We start from the raw sequence: 13,452 nt of genomic DNA on the forward strand, positions 1-13,452 counted from the left end.
GTTAGCACACGCACGCGCCAAAAGCAGCAGCAGCGCACCTCGTGAGCTTGTGACAGATGTGCGAGACATGAACGAGTCGTTCAAAACTCCCGAGTTTTTTTTTTTTTTTTACTCAAGTGGGACTCACGGGTACTCGTCCCCGTTAATTCCTTCCTTTGAGAAGAAATGGTCACACTAAAAAGATGGTTTGATGACAATAGATTGTCCTTGAACCTAAGTAAAACTAAAACCTTGCTGTTTGGTAGACACGCACCAGCAAATACAAATAGACGGTGTGGACATTGAAAGGGTGAACGAAAATAAATTTCTGGGGATCACAATAGATGAAAATATGAGTTGGAAACCTCATATTACAAATATACAACATAAGGTGGCCAGAAATATTTCAGTATTGAACAAAGCAAAATTTGTTCTCAATCATAAATCACTCCACACTCTTTATTGCTCTCTGGTTCTACCATATCTTACTTATTGTGTGGAAATATGGGGTCATAACTATAAAAGCAATCTTCACTCGCTAAATGTACTGCAAAAAAGGGCAGTAAGGATAATTCATAATGCCGCCTACAGAGAACATACTAACTCCTTATTTCTAAAATCACAAATACTTAAACCTGCTGATATAGTTCATCTTCAAACAGCTAAAATAATGCATAAGGCCAAAAACAACCAATTATCTAAAAATGTCATCCAATACTTCTCTACAAGAGAGGAGAAATATGATCTCAGGGAAGAAGTACATTTGAAACACTTCTATGCTAGGACTACGTTATGCTAGCCATAGCATTTCAGTATGTGGAATCAAACTATGGAATGGATCGAGTAAGGAAATCAAACAATGCACAACGATGAGCCAATTCAAGAAACAATACAAGCAGTTGTTGTTTGCTAAATACAAGGATGAAGAGTCTTGAACCAGTCATGATGTGCTATATATATCACTATATTGACACGCACTATGGTACCCATTATGGTATTGGATGCTCATATCACCTCCTACTTTGGTGCATTATTAAAAAAAAAAAAAACAAAAACAAAAACAAAAACAAAAAAAAACCTTAAACTGTATTATGGAAAGCAGGAAGTGAACAAATGTAACAGTTACTGATTGTAAAAGTACCAGATGGAGTTGTAGGATTTAATAAGCTTTGCTTCTTCCTACTCCTTTTGGACATGGACTCCTTTTGGATGCACTCAATTGTAATCTGATGCATGTTCAAATGAAATAAAACCATTACCATTACCATCACTCGCTCACCCCTGCTCCCACTAGCTCCCACTAGCTCCCACTAGCTCCCACTATTTAAAAAGGAAACCAGGTTATATGTCTTTGTGCAACTGTTAGTCTTCACTCTGTACATTATACAGTAGAACCCTGCTTTGTCGCAACATGTTCTACTCCAGTGATTTTCAACCACTGCACCGCGGCACACTAGTGTACCTTGAGAAACCGTCAGGTGTGCCGTGAGGAATTATCCAATATCACTTTTTATAATTAACATTGATTAATCATCATTTGCAAATATGATGTCAATAGCCATTATGTCAATAGTATACATGGACCCAAATATTCCAATTGCATTTGGTTTATTTGCTCAAACGGAAAGAATTGAACAGGGATGGAATATTCCTTTCCCCAATCCGATTGAGGTATCTTGTACCCGCTCAAACGGAAATTTGTCAGAGTGCCTTCTTCTTCGTGGTGTTTTTCTTCTTCTGTTGTTTATTGGCGGTTGGCAAGCAGCTTTCGTGTACATTACCGCCATCTGTGGAACAGAATCTAAACCCTTCTATACTTTATTCACAAGTCCAGTTTTATTAAAAAAAGAAAATATATATCTATATAAAACATGTCCCGAGTTTAATTATAAAATATTAGCAAGATTGAATTTGATCTTTTCCTGTTTAAATTTATCCCGGGTGCGTTCTTTCAGCGCATGCTCAGATATGACGCAACACGCAGATCCAGACGTTCTTCACTTTTAAAAATGGAGGCCAGCAATCGGCACTGGACTAAGCAACGTTTGTTTTTGATTCAAACTAAATTTCAAGACTGGACAGACGAAAAACTGGCAATACGGAGTTATTCCAACAAGTGAAAGAAAAACTTGGGGAAGCCGGTATCACGTGATGTTGATGTTTACGTTTTACTGGGCATGCCCTATTGACTATTCTGTTGGATTTTCACGGCGCATGTAGACAAGAGATTGGAATATTCCTTTCTATGGATACCATTGTTTCCTGAAAGGTCATTGGGAAAGAGAAAAAGTGGTGATGTAAAAACGTGGCTACTGTGGAGTGTCTGTGGTGTAAAGACTGGCAGAGCAATGTAATATTGGTCCGTGTGGCAACACCTACCTTGTTCCTCCCATAGACTTATTGATGCACGTGTGAGGTCGTGGTGACATTTTGGAACATTTTTGGTTAGTGGTATGCCACAAGATTTTTCCAATGTAAAAAACGTGCCGTGGCTCAAAAAAGGTTGAAAAACACTGTTCTACTCGTACCAGCGAATGGTGAAAATCTGTGAGCAATTGAACAAAAAAATGTGTATGTTGACACACTGCTCTTTGCTAACCTTGCAGATCCCCCTGTGGTTTCCTTAAAGTACATGTGTCAAACTCATGGCCCACAATGCAATTTCATCCAGCCTGCGGAACTGTGTGGAAAATAACATTGAGTTGGCCCGCCTCACTGACCTTATAAAACGAAGTGCTAAGAGCGATCTGAGTAAGTTAGCAATTCCTCCAGTATAAACTACTCTGACATTTTGATTTTTAATACATATTGTATATAACACAAAATCCACAACCGTTCTTAATAAGGGTACCAGATTCAAACCAAAAGTCAAAATAATTTAACTATAAGTGAATAAAATCAACTATAACACCCTCTCTGTACAAAATAACACCAGAAAAAGGCATGACAATCAAAGTGATCATTAACTACCGCAAAGCATGCTGGGAAATGCCCATTCCACAGATGAAAACTCTTCCAGGTTACACGCATAGATTGTGATGTATTTATGTCGATATAAAATACGGTAGCTTTTTCCTGGATATTGAGAGAAGAGGTGGTCGAGCAAAATTGAATCGCGTTATTGACGTAAACGACTACGTCAAAACAACCATAGTTTGTATATCTGCAGACTACAGGAAAGTAGACATTTCAATCAGGCATGAATGGACACAAAAAAAGGAACATTTCCCCCACTGTGATGGAAAACAATGCCAATGCGGGTGGAGTGTAATATCGAGTTTGGCCCACAACCTAAAGTAAGCTTTTAGTTTTGACCGCCTGTGTGGTCGAGTCTTTTTTATTTTGGTTTGTTTTTGTTTTAATCACGACACATCCTTGTGTGCATGGAAACTGGAACCGGGTGACAAAACAAACCCAGTCATTGGGCCCTCTACAGCCATGTTTAAATACAAACACGATTTCAAATATTCATGTTTATCATTGCTAAGTGTGAATATGACAAAAGTCTCCTATTTCCTGAGCAAGACAAGATTAGACCAAGAATACAGTCGATTAAAAACCACGGGTGTAACTAGTCACAGTCGCTCTTCTCCTCCTCTGTGCATAGTTTGCTGTGTGTCGGCGTTGCGTTTCGACAATCACAGGCGCCCATTACTATAATTGAACATAAAGCAACGTTTAATTTAGTTCACCTCTTGTATTCTCATATTTGTAACATGGACTAGCCCATTCAAAACAATCAATCATGATTAATTAATCATGATAGATTATGCATTTTGATGTTGTTTGTCCACTTTTTGGGGAGAATTTTGCCCATCATCTGCAATCGTTATGTAAGGCATAAACACATACAGTATGTTGCTCTTTTCTGTGCGTTCTAAAGATATCAAAACAGATAAAAAGAGACAGCTCATTGCTGCATGTAATAGGGCACCCATGCAGACCATGATTAAAAACACCTTCAAAAATTAACGTTAACGTTTCCAAACTCAGAAAAAAAAAAACACAGCAGCACTGGCGGCATCTCCAATATGTAACGTTAGCCTTCGGTCGTGGCCTGAAGCATTGTGAGCGCGTTGTGATGCGCGAGTAAGTGTGTTGAAGCTAGTCGTGAGAAGATGTGGTGTGGCAAGGTGTCAATATGACAGTAACGTAGTTTGATTGGCGTAACAATGTCAATAATAATAACAGCATTGCTGTTATTGCTTGGTGCTTTTTTTCTCCCCAGAAAATAAGTGGTTCCCATTACGTGCAGCAATGAGCTGTCTCCTTTTGTGTGTTTTTATAGCTTTAGAATGCACAGAAAAGAACATTTATTCATGTCTCACATATGGATGATGAGCAAAATTCCAAAAACAAGAGCAGTTTTCCTTTTAACACCCGAATTAACACTTAAAACCGTAATATGAGCTTTAAATCAAGGAGGAAAAAAATCAATGACAATTTTATGAGATGTTTTGGGTCCCATGGACATCTCAGGGCCTTAGAGAATTGCCTGTGTTTTCCTAATGGCAAGTACAACCCTGGTGCATGCTGGGAATCTACACCTTACCTGCCATGTGCTTTGTGAAGAGTGACCTGATTCACCTTTGTGAGTGACTCAAAAGAACTCGAGCCAGTAAAAGGAATCGAATTTCTAGCATGTGCTTGTGTAATACTACTGTTCATCCACATCTCCTTGTCCTCTCTCTCGCTGTCTCTCTCTCTCTCTCTCTCTCTCTCTCTCTCTCTCTCTCTCTCGCTCTGTTTTTGTGCCCTCAGCAAGTGCACTTTGCACAGAGCCTTATCACCATGACACCATGCAGATTGTTTTTGGACCAAACTGATATGTGTTAATTGCCTTAAAAAAAAATCACACAAGGTCTCTCCCAACCATTTTGTTCCTCCAAATGAAGAAATTAGCAGGATATTATTGATGGATTGATATAGACCAGGGGTGGGCAAACTTTTTGACTCGCGGGCCGCATTGATTTAACAAAATTGATGTGGGGGGCAGACTATATAGTATTTTACACGTAACAGTCCTATTTTTACGCATATTTTACATGTAAAAGTGTCATGCAATCTTCTATATGTGCACTTCGAAATCATTTATTGATGTAAAGTGTGTTAGAAATTAAATGTATTATTATTATTGTTATTATTATTATTACTGTTATTATTATTTTGTTATTATTTTGTTATTATTATTATGTTATTATTATGTTATTATTATGTTATTATTATGTTATTATTATGTTATTATTATGTTATTATTATGTTATTATTATGTTATTATTATGTTATTATTATGTTATTATTATTATTATGTTATTACTATTATTATGTTATTATTATTATTATTTTTTTATTATTATTATTTTATTATTATTATTATTATTATTATCATGTGCTTGTGTCCCTTTTTACAGGAGCATTTTGTAACAGACCACATCAAATAACAAAATTGATAAAGCAGCTACCTCAACCATCAAAAAATTGGCCCAAGCCACGATGCCAGGTTCTATGTTGAGTTCAAATGAAATATTTGGAAAAAACAGACGGGCCATATTGAAACATTTGGCGGGCCGGATGTGGCCCCCGGGCCGTAGTTTGCCCACCCCTGATATAGACAGATGGATGCGCGATAGTTCCATCGACGCAGATGTGTGTTTGTGTGTGTGTGTGTGTAGCACAGGAGAAAGTTTGTGTAATACACAAATATAGACGCACAGCAATGTTAACACAATAAATGTTTTTATAGTTTGACATTCATAAAACAGGCTGCACAGCGCAAAAAGTGGATAGCGTGCAGGGCACACAGCTAAGAGACGCATGTTCAATTCCACTCTTGGCCATCTCTGTGCGGAATTTGCATTTTTGGGTATTCTCCGGGTACTCTGGGTTCCTCCCACATTCCAAAAACATGCTAGGTTAATTGGTGACTCCAAATTGTCCATAGGTATGAATGTGAGTGTGAATGGTTGTTTGTCTATATGTGCCCTGTGATTGACTGGCCACCAGTCCAGGGTGTAGACAGCTGGGATAGGCTCCAGCACACCCGCGACCCTCGTGAGGATAAGCGGTAGAAAATAACTGACTGACTGACATTCATAAAGAAATTATATGATGAATTAAAGACTTAAATGAAATTTAAATTTGCTTTTACCTTTTTCTGAAATGAATTAAAGACGCTAACCAAGGTTCTACTGTATTGTATTTATATTGTATTGAGCTGCAAGACCATTTTTTTTAGGATGACATCACCAAAAAAGCAGCAAGAAGCCACGATTATGGTGTCAGTTAAAGCTTTAGGCATATTTATGACTTTGGGTTCAGCCATGTGGATATTCCACCGTCATATTTGTTCATGTTGGGTAATTTTGCTGATGGCCTGTTGTCATTTTGCCATTTAGCTTGAATGGATACTCCTGTCACTCGTCCGAGGTGAATTCCGCTTGCCTGAAACACCTCCCTCTCTTTCAATTATTCTCTTTGCAAGATGAGCCTTCCAGAAATTCTTGCCATCCTTATGATGTACACTTTTGATAACGTCCACCTCCAGCTCCTCAATTGGTATCTACCCTTCAATTTTCTTTTCCACTTCCCAGCAACAAGCAGAGCAGATGTTCACAACTCACATCCTCCTGACACGTCTCATCATCAATAGCATGTGTTGTAACTTTGTTTGTAAAACTCAGAACTTTTGCTTCAGCCTCTGTTGATGTTTCTCCATTGTTAGTGCCCTGTTCCTGGTTAGCTTGTTACCGGCAAGTCCACTCATGCTTTCTTCTTGATGAGAGCACTGGAAGGATTGTAGTTGCTTGGCATTGTGAATAAAATGCCTGCAGTGTGAATACAGTGCTGGTTTTCCACATTTAATGTTTCAGCCCATCAAACAAATGTAAATAATAGTCAATGACAACAAAACTGAACCGACAATGCATTTTTTTAAAAGACATGTTTAATATGTATGGGGTAATAACTATAAAAGCAATCTTTTATAGTTCATTCATTCATTTTCTACCACTTTTCCTCACGAGGGTCGCGGGGGGTGCTGGAGCCTATCCCAGCTGTCTTCGGGCGTAAGGCGGGGTACACCCTAGACTGGTCGCCAGCCAATCACAGGGCACAAACAACCATTCATACTCACATTCATACCTATGGACAATTTGGAGTGGCCAATTAACCTAGCATGTTTTTGGAATGTGGGAGGAAACCGGAGTACCCGGAGAAAACCCACGCATGCACGGGGAGAACATGCAAACTCCACACAGAGATGCCCAAGGGTGGGATTGAACCCTGGTCTCCTAGCTGTGAGGTCTGTGCGCTAACACCTAGACCACCGTGCCGCCCACCTTTTATAGTTATAGAGGAGAAATATGATCTCTGGAAAGAACTAAATTTGAAACACTTCTATGCTAGAACTACATTAAAAAGCCATAGCATTTATGGAATGGATTGAGTAAGGAAATCAAACAATGCAAAACGATGAGCCAATTCAAGAAACAATACAAGCAGTTGATGTTTGCTAAATACAAGGATGAAGAGTCTTCATGTTCAAATGAAATAAAACCATTACCATTACCAATTATTAAAAAACATGAAGCAACTTTTTCGTAATAGGATTCAGATCAGGACTTTGCCTAGGCCTCTCCAAAGTCTTCATTTTGTGTTTTTTCAGCCGTTCAGAGGTGGACTCGCTGGTGTGTTTTGAATCATTGTCCTGCTGCAGAACCCAAGTCAGTTGGCCGGACATTGTCCTTCAGGATTTTTTTGGTAGACAGCAGAATTCATGGTTCCTTTTATCATGGTATGTCTTCCAGGTCCTGAAGCAGCAAAACAGCCCCAGACCACCACACTACCACCACCATATTTAACTGTTGGTATGATGTTACTTTTGTGAAATGCGGCATCTACCGTGGAGGCCATTTTTGCCCAGTGTTTTTCTTCTCCTTTTTAACCCGGGCAGTGTACCACAAAAGCACTGCCATTGGGCAGGGCACGAAACTATCAACAGCGCCCGCTGTTTCTCAGTGAGAACACAATATGCAGAACAATACAGGCTTTCCCCAAATTGCTATGATCTGTGTCGTCGCTGTGCTGCCACCTGCTGCCTCTTTGTTGCAGTGCATGAAAGAGGCAAAACTGGCAGCTGCTGCAAAGGTGGGGGCTCATACTTTTATTGTAGTATTATTATATTATTCTTTATAACTAACATATATAGAATTTCTGCACAATTGGAGTTGATTGACTGTTGGGTTAAATGACACATAAGCTAGCTGTCACGATCGGGTAAGTCGGCATTGCGTTGAAACCCCAGGATGCAGAGAGCAGGACCAAAATGCAGATGAAAAAGTGTCTTTTAACGATACTTGTGCTATGCAGCAAGCAAACAGACGGCAGCTAACCAAACAAGCCAAACAAATGACAATGAAGCCACAAAAGAAAGAGCACACACCTGAAGTAAATAGGGAGTAGGAAATTAGAGGCAGGTGCGTGAAATGAGTAGATAGAGATAGAGAGACCGGAAGGGAACAAGAAAGGGAGTAGTTACAAAATAAGGGCATGGACACCAGAACAGAGGAAAGAGCTGTCATAAGGGGGTAATGCCCACATGGTGACAGTACCCCCCCCCCCCCCCCCCCCCCAAGGACGGGTCCCAAAAAGGTCCAAATACAAAGAGGGACGGGAGGTGGGAGGACAGGAGGTGGGTTGCTGGCCGGACCTCTCTGGAGGTCGGCCGGGATGGCATCGTCTTGCAGGAGGGCGGCCCGAAGGATATTCGCCCCGCCGCGGAAGAGCGGACACTGGAACAGGAGGCGTGGCGTCCCCCCGAGGAAGAGTGGACACCGGAACAGGAGCCGTGGCGTACCCCCGAGGAAGAGCGGACACCGGAACAAGAGGCGTGGCTTACCACCGCAGAATAGCGGACACCGAAACAGGAGGCATGGCGTCCCGCCGAGGAAGAGCGGACACTGGGACAGGAGGCGTGGCGTCCCCCCGAGGAAGAGCGGACACCGGAACAGGAGCCGTGGCGTACCGCCGAGGAAGAGCGGACACCGGAACAAGAGGTGTGGCGTACCACCGCAGAATAGCGGACACCGAAACAGGAGGCGTGGCGTCCTGCTGAGGAAGAGCGGACACCAGAAGAAGAGGCGTGGCGTACCGCCGAGGAAGAGCGGACACTGGAACAGGAGGCGTGGTGTCCCGCCGAGGAAGAGCGGACACCGGAACAAGAGGCGTGGCGTACCACCGCAGAATAGCGGACACCGGAACAGGAGCCGTGGCGTACCACCGAGGAAGAGCGGACACCGGAACAAGAGGCGTGGCGTACCACCGCAGAATAGCGGACACCGAAACAGGGGCCGTGGCGTCCTGCTGAGGAAGAGCGGACACCGGAACAAGAAGCGTGGCGTACCGCCGAGGAAGAGCAGACACCGGAACAGGAGGCATGGTGTACCGCCACAGAATAGCGGACACCAGAACAGGAGGCATGGCGTCCCGCCGAGGAAGAGCGGACACTGGGACAGGAGGCGTGGCGTCCCCCCGAGGAAGAGCGGACACCGGAACAGGAGCCGTGGCGTACAGCCGAGGAAGAGCGGACACCGGAACAAGAGGCGTGGCGTACCACCACAGAATAGCGGACACCGAAACAGGAGGCGTGGCGTCCTGCTGAGGAAGAGCGGACACCAGAAGAAGAGGCGTGGCGTACCGCCGAGGAAGAGCGGACACCGGAACAGGAGGCGTGGTGTCCCGCCGAGGAAGAGCGGACACCGGAACAAGAGGCGTGGCGTACCACCGCAGAATAGCGGACACCGGAACAGGAGCCGTGGCGTACCACCGAGGAAGAGCGGACACCGGAACAAGAGGCGTGGCGTACCACCGCAGAATAGCGGACACCGAAACAGGGGCCGTGGCGTCCTGCTGAGGAAGAGCGGACACCGGAACAAGAAGCGTGGCGTACCGCCGAGGAAGAGCAGACACCGGAACAGGAGGCATGGTGTACCGCCACAGAATAGCGGACACCGGAACAGGAGGTGTGGCGTCCCACCGAGGAAGAGCGGACACCGGAACAGGAGGCGTGGTGTCCCGCCGAGGAAGAGCGGACACTGGGACAGGAGGCGTGGCGTCCCCCCGAGGAAGAGCGGACACCGGAACAGGAGCCGTGGCGTACAGCCGAGGAAGAGCGGACACCGGAACAAGAGGCGTGGCGTACCACCACAGAATAGCGGACACTGGAACAGGAGGCGTGGCGTCCCACCGAGGAAGAGTGGACACCGGAACAAGAGGCGTGGTGTACCACCACAGAATAGCGGACACCGGAACAGGAGGCGTGGCGTCCCACCGAGGAAGAGCGGACACCGGAACAGGAGCCGTGGTGTACCGCCGAGGAAGAGCAGACACCGGAACAAGAGGTGTGGCGTACCACCACAGAATAGCGGACACCGGAACAGGAGGCGTGGCGTCCCACCGAGGAAGAGCGGACACCGGAACAAGAGGCGTGGCGTACCACCACAGAATAGCGGACACCGAAACAGGAGGCGTGGCGTAGGTTATATCACTAAATCTTCAATTGCAATTCCAGCTCTCAATTAAACCTTCCGAGTTTGCCTAGCGTTGTTAGTCAGGCACTTCGTCAAGACTACAAAAGCTCCGGTACAATCTCAGTAATCTGCTGCTTTTTGAAAATGATGACATCACCAACCCTTTGACATCACATGACCAGAAATGTGCTTTGACAACAAGCCAACATACATATATATATATATATATATAGAATATTTTGTCCAGATCAGCCTTGGAAAACGGAAGACAACAGACTTCTTTCTTTTTCCTTTTTTCTTCTATCGCAGTGGTTTTCAAACTTTCATCTCCAAAAGAGTTGCGCCGCAATAAACTTTGGAACCACTGTTCTATGGTATGGTGTGTCACGGGGTTTCGTATGTGTCTGTTTACAGCACCACACATAGGTGTGCCTGGTGTATTACATCGTTTTCATCCCAGTCGTACATTCCCATCTGGATTCCCATGTCTATTTACAGTACAGTATGGATACAAATGTTTCTCAACCCGCCAAAAAGAAGTACCAGGAGTATTCCCGTGTGGACAAGGCCTTACATAATGAAGTGTGGGAACTCGGTGCATGTTTTTAAATCACCACGCCATCAAGCAGACAATGTAATGTAATGCACCAATGAGCATGTGAACACTCTTTCAGATGGAACATCCATTTCACAATATGGTAGTTTGATTATAGGAACTATGTCTTGATGAAAACAGCAATTATTCCATCAGCCGGTCTTGCTGTCAGTCGGTCAACAGGTTGGCATGCATAATGTTCAATATAGTGTGTATGACACATTTGTATTATGTTTCAATTTCATTTCCAAATTGCCACTTTTTTGTGTCTTCATGTAGTTTAGATGGTGGTCTTCTTCTTTCTCTTTGGGCTTTTCCCTTCAGGGGTCGCCACACCAAATCTCTACGCCTCCTACCTGGCAGCTCTAAACGCAGCATCCTTCTACCAATATATTCACTGTCTCTCCTCTGGACATGTCCCAACCATCTCAGTCTGGCCTAAAGGACTTTATCTCCAAGGCCTCTAACATGTAATGTCCCTCTGATGTACTCCTTCCTGATCCTATCCATCCTGGTCACTCCCAACGAGAACCTCAGCATCCTCATCTCTGCTTCCTCCAGTTCTGCTTCCTCTCTTTTCCTCAGTGCCATCGTCTCTCGACCAAACAACATGGCTGGTCTCACCACAGTTTTGTAAGATTGGTAAATTGGTGGTCGATATACTCTAATGCAGGGGTGCTCATTAAGTCGATCGCGGAGGTGGTACTGGTCGATCGCGGCGTGACATTAAAAAAATATCATCCTAGCATCAATGCCGTCACTTGATTGATATACAGGGCAGCCATTCAGATGACAACTGAATGTTGCCCTTCGGGCGACCAATCAAATCAAACAACGTCTCTAAGTGCAGCAGAACTTACGATGTCAGCCTATCATCCATCCCCGTTACTTGATTGACATACAGGACAACCAGTCAGATGACAACTGAATTTTGACCTTTAGGTCACCGCTCATGCGTAAACAACGATGCAAAGTGCTAAGCTAGTCGGCGAATTGCGTCAGATTTTAAGCCCTCGCTAAAGTTTATGGTCACTAAAATGAGTGAAGTAGCTGGACCAAGTAAAAAGGCAAAAACATATCACTTCCATACGGAATGGGAGGTGGACTTTTTTTTCACAATGTCTTTTTCGAAGTGCGTTTGCCTGGCTAACCTGGCTATCAGCAGCTACTGTCCGGACTATGCATCCCTGGCTGGTTCAATTCAGTGCAAGTCATCAAAGTAAACTCAGGTAATTACAAAAAATGTTAATAGTTAATTATGTGTGTTTTGCAATATTGGCTCATTTGGTTATGTAAGGTACATCAACATACATTGTACGTACAAATAATCCTCAATACATTTGAAAATAAATTTTTTTTTAATTTTTGTTTTGCATTTTTGTAGTGGGTAGATCATTTTGACTCGGTCATTTTAAAAGTAGCTCGCATGCTGAAAAAGTGTGAGCACCCCTGCTCTAATGCATCCAATAAAATCTATAAAATGACATGAATACTTAACTATATGTACGGATATCACAAATAAGTAATAATAATTCCAAATAATGATCACTCTTTGCTGTAAAGAAGCATCCCGATGGAATGTACCTGATGGAACGCACTCCCTGTAGTGTTAAATATACACGCTGAAGGTCAGCTGCATTTTTAGTGGAAAGAAAAGGCTCACCATGATGGTTGGGAATGTCAGTGTCAAGAGGTGGAAAATCTGAAGTCTCTCAGGTGTATCTGAATATTTTAACACTCAAAGAACGTCTCTGCCTTACAGAGTAAAAGAGTAAAAAGAGTGTGCTCTTTAAAGTAATACTGAAATATACTTTACGTTCCCATCATGTATTTTTGCATTAAAGAAGCAACATTTTTTTTACATGTCTTATTTTCACTGATTATAGTATCTACTACATCGGATAATACAAATGTTGTAAGGTTACAACATTGGTGTTATTTCATGTACAGGGGGCTCTTATAATGTTACAAAACATATTTACAAGATCTTAAACCGTTTTTAATTGTCATTGAAATTTTTTTCAAGTCCTAGTTTCCTCTGAAAGAAAGAAGGATTTTTCTGTTAAGAGGAGGAATCACATCCAAGATCGAAGTCCAAGAGGCTAAGTGTGGGAGTCTGAGTCCTCTCAAGGGTTTTCGGTAGGTAAGTGTTGAAGGTCAAATAAAACTCTGAAATGAGGCACTGTAGACTAGTTCCAGGCAGAATCCAAAAAGTTTATTCCAAAGCTAAGTTTGTACAGCAAAGGCAACTGAATTTTTTGAGAGAAACTTTTATACCCACTTGCTAAGGCAGAAATATTAGCGCACGAAGGAGTAGCTGTCTTTTTTTTGTCAGGTCGGTGTTGCGGAAGA

This window comes from Doryrhamphus excisus, chromosome 20 (genome assembly GCF_030265055.1).
Source record: "Doryrhamphus excisus isolate RoL2022-K1 chromosome 20, RoL_Dexc_1.0, whole genome shotgun sequence".
In the NCBI taxonomy this organism is placed as follows: Eukaryota; Metazoa; Chordata; class Actinopteri; order Syngnathiformes; family Syngnathidae; genus Doryrhamphus; species Doryrhamphus excisus.